Source organism: Pogona vitticeps, chromosome 2 (genome assembly GCF_051106095.1).
Source record: "Pogona vitticeps strain Pit_001003342236 chromosome 2, PviZW2.1, whole genome shotgun sequence".
Taxonomy (NCBI): Eukaryota; Metazoa; Chordata; class Lepidosauria; order Squamata; family Agamidae; genus Pogona; species Pogona vitticeps.
In genome coordinates this window covers 1,465,325-1,469,809 of record NC_135784.1, presented here as the reverse complement: position 1 = coordinate 1,469,809, position 4,485 = coordinate 1,465,325, and the positions used below count along the sequence as shown (strand labels likewise).

The window sequence follows — 4,485 nt, the reverse complement described above, 5'->3', positions numbered from 1 at the left end:
CTCCTGTGACAAACCCAGACCTACTGGGATATGCCACATGTTAACTAAGCTGCCACCAACCATTCCCTATAAGAAGTCACACAGACCAGGGATGGATTTTCAACAAATAAAAGAATAAGGTTTATTTAAAACAACACACAGGGAAAATAAAACGATCAGGTGAATAAGATATAGTAACGTGGCTTAGTCTCATTCATACATGCACACAGTTTGGTTCACACAGAACACTTAACTTGAAGCACAGACCCTGAACCCATCAGTTCTGGCTAACCATACAGACACCTGAACCTATCAGGTTGGTACTGACTGACACACAGTAGTACCCTGTCTGACACACAGACTCCCCCACCAGCTTCTTCTCTCAGCTCTTCTCCAGCTTCTCCTTCCCCACACACGCTCCACATATATATACAGTACAGCCCCTCCTCCTGATGTCCCGCCTTCCACTCCCCATAGGATGGAACTTTCCCTCCAAACCCATGACAGACAGGTAACATCAGTGCTGTATGTAACACCTCCCCTCTTTATAAGTTGTTTTGTAGGGGAAAAGCTAAAAGTGCTTTTCTCCAAAAAACAACCTGGATAAAACACACAAAACCAGTTATTCATACAATACCATACTTACTTTTACTTACATTCTAAGTTAACCATATCAATTAGGCATTTAAACATTTACCATATACATTACATCAAGTTACCTTTATTCATACAAACCAAATTCAAAAAAACCAGGTACATTTAACCTTTGGTCACCAAAATATATACATAGTCCATGTTTCTTTCGCCGTCTTCATTCTTCAGGTCTTCTTGACAAGGCGTCAGCAACACAGTTCACTGACCCTCTGACCACCTTCACTTCAAAGTCATAGTCTTGCAGATTTAAAGCCCACCTCATAAGTTTGCTATTGTGGGATTTCATTGTCTTTAACCATTGCAGTGGTGAATGGTCAGTGCACAGAACAAAATGTCTTCCCCAGATGTAAGGCTTGGCCTTCTGGATCGCGTAGACTATGGCCAGACACTCCTTCTCCACGGTTGCCAAATGTCTCTCACCTTTCTGGAGTTTCCTACTCAGGTAGGACACTGGATGCTGGTCACCATTTTCATCCTCCTGGCAAAGAACTGCTCCTACCCCGCTGTTAGACGCATCGGTGTAGATGATGAACTCCCGGTCGAAGTCTGGAGCACGCAACACTGGATAGTTGATGAGCGCCTGCTTCAACCTCTGGAACGCCTCCTCACAGTCGCTGGTCCACGGGATGCGGTCATCAGCCTTCTTCCTCGTCAGATCGGTCAGCGGAGCCGCAATCTCGCTAAACCTCGGGATGAACTTTCTGTAGTAGCCCACCAACCCAAGAAATGATTTGACTTTTCTCTTGGTGTTGGGTCTAGGCCAATCACGAACTGCTTCTATTTTGGCCTCCAGGGGTTTTATCACTCCTCCCCCTACCATGTGACCCAAGTATTTTATTTCTGGGCTACCCAGCTGACACTTGCTGGCCTTTACTGTTAGCCCTGCTGCACTTAACCTCTGCAGCACTAACTCCAGGTGTTTCAGGTGATCTTCCCAGGTATTACTGAAGATCCCTATGTCGTCAATGTAGGCCACAGTAAAGTCACTGAGCCCTGCCAAGGTCTGGTCCATCAGCCTTTGGAATGTGGCTGGTGCATTTCTGAGACCAAAGCTCAGGACTCGAAACTCATAGAGACCAAAAGGGCTGCAAAAGGCGGTCTTTTCTTGATCCCTGGGATCAATTCTTAATTGCCAATATCCCTTTACCAGGTCCAATGATGAGGTGAACCGACAACCCCCTATGGTTTCAATCAGGTTGTCTAGCCTGGGCATTGGGTAGGCATCAGGAGTGGTTACGCGGTTTAATTTCCTGTAATCAACACAAAACCTAATGCTCCCATCAGGCTTGTCCACAAGGACTATCGGAGAGGACCAAGGACTAGAAGAGGGGACGATTATGTTCTCCCTAAGCATCTCGTCCAGCTCCTTCCGCACCTTGTCCCTATAGGGTCCCGTTACTCGGTATGGGGATACTGCCTGCGGGGGTGCATCCCCTGTGTGGATCCGATGCATCACTCCCTTCACTATCCCCGGCTTGTTGGAAAACACCTGTTGATATTTAATGAGCAGCACTTTTAGTTCTTGCTGCTGGTCTTGGGTGAGTGCAGGACTGATCTTTACCTCCTCTGGGTTGTATTTTACTTCCCCTCTACCCTCCCAGAAGGGTAATTCAGCTTCCTCACTCTCAGCTGCTTTTATCGCAAATAAAACCCTCTGTTCCCCTCTGTAGTAGGGTTTTAGGGCATTCACATGAACCACCCTCCTTGCTTGGTTCTCCTCCTGCTCTATTAGGTAGTTCAGGTCTGACATCTTGGAAATGACCCTATATGGTCCTGCCCATTTGAGCTGCAGTTTGTTCTCTCTGCAGGGCCTAAGCCAAAGCACTTCCTCCCCTGGGTCAAAGTGCCTCTCTCTAGCTTTGTGGTCATACCATGTTTTCTGTCTGACCTTCTGAGCTTGCAGGTTTTCTGCTGCCAGCTCTAGATTTCTCTTTAGGTCATTCATCAAGGTGTCTATGTATGTCACAACGTCTTGTGGGTCATCCTGGGTGATCTGCTCCCAATTTTGTTTGATCAAATCAAGGGGCCCTTTCACCCTTCTCCCAAATAAAAGTTCAAATGGACTGAACCCGGTACTGGCTTGTGGCACTGATCGATAAGCAAACAAAAGGGATTGCAGCTTCTGGTCCCAATTGTTTGGATTCTCTGCCAAGTAAGCTCTAATCATGCGCATTAGAGTCCCATTGAACTTCTCAGTTAACCCATTACTTTCAGGGTGATAGGCAGTGGTTTCCTTGTGCTTAATTCCACAGATTTGCCATAAGCGTTTCATGAGCTTCGATGTGAACGATGCGCCCAAATCTGTGATTATTTCTGAGGCAAATCCCATCCTGGACATATACCCCACCAAGGCATCTGCCACTGTGTTAGTTTCAATGTTAGTCAAGGGAATGGCTTCAGGGTACCTCGTGGCATGGTCCACAATGGTGAGAATGAACCTGTTCCCCCTCTTTGTGGCCTTGGGCAAAGGTCCCACAATATCCACCCCTATGCATTTGAACGGAGTGTCAATCACAGGCAAAGGGCACAACTTTGCTTTGGTCCTGTCACGGCTATTCCCCTGCCTTTGACACACATCACATTGTTTACAGAACTCCCTGATCTGCTTCCCTATGTCAGGCCAGTAAAAATTCTGTGTGATTCTCTGCTGTGTTTTGTTCACCCCTAAGTGCGCAGCAAACATGTCAGAGTGCCCCCTTTGTAAGATCATGGGGCGATACTTTTCAGGTACCACTAGCTGACTTCGGATCCCATCTCCCCCTTTTGAGATATTCCTCAGGGTCTCTCTATACAAAATCCCCTTTTTCTCTAGAAATCTCACTGGGGTTTCAGGTGTTAGCTGGGCGTCAGTCACCTGTTCAAAACACTTTTGGAGAGTGGCGTCTGCCTTTTGCTCTTGGCCAAATCGGCTGTCTGTGGTTAAGGTTTCCACCACAGCTTCTGAACTCCCCTCTGCTTCCGTCTCTGGCTCATCAGTACCCCCCTGAACTGTCCCCGTGGTGGCTTGTGAACGTGTAATCACTAGCACCCGTTTCACATGTTCAGCCAGGTCATTTCCCACGAGCACGGCTGCTGGCAGAGTCGATGAAATCGCTAGCCGCCAAACTCCCCTCCAGCCTTGAAAGTTCACAGGTACCTCCGCTACTGGCAGTGAGATCACCTGCCCCTCAATCCCTGCCACCTTTATGCTCTCATTTGGGATTATATGTTCCCTAGGAATAATATCTGGATGGCACAGGGTCACCTGGGAACAAGTGTCCCTCAGCTCCCGATACTGATGGTCAAGTATTCCTACGTCCACCCCTGCTGTCTCAAACAACTGAGAATCTGTTCTCACGAGCAAGCAGCGCTTGACCTCCAGAAGAGGACCATTTTCCTCAGCCTGATCAGCAGATGTACTTGTTCCAGATTGAGTAGCCATGGCAACAGGCTCCCTCAGTGACAAGGAGCTTTGCTCTTTCTGGACACAGAACACAGCTTTTGGCTTGGTTCCACTCGAATCCTGAGGCACAATTCCTTTTAGCTGCTTTAATTTCTCACACTCTGAGATTAGATGGCCCTTTCCCTGACAGAAATAACATTTTCTGCTATATTTTGAGTCTTTCTCATCTTGTTTTGGTTTTCCCTCCAAAATCTGAGGTCTTGGTTTCATGTCTGAGGGCTTCCCTTCACCATGGGCCCCTCCCCCTTGCTGGCTTTTCCCTGGTCCCTGAGAGTACTTGCTGTAGGTTTCTTTGGGTTTACCTACAGATTTCCCCTCACCCAAGGGCTTTCTTATTTGGGAAATAAAATCTGCGATCTCGGCTGCCTCTGCCACAGATTTCGGTTTCCTTTCCCTCACCTGGAATTTCA

The 4,485-nt window shown here is 47.5% G+C and overlaps 1 protein-coding gene across 3 annotated transcripts in view; it reads right to left on the bottom strand.

The window, feature by feature from the left end:
- LOC144587214 (uncharacterized) overlaps positions 1–4,485 on the bottom strand; it is a 97,283-nt gene that overhangs the window by 4,064 nt on the left and 88,734 nt on the right. The window lies entirely within an intron of this gene.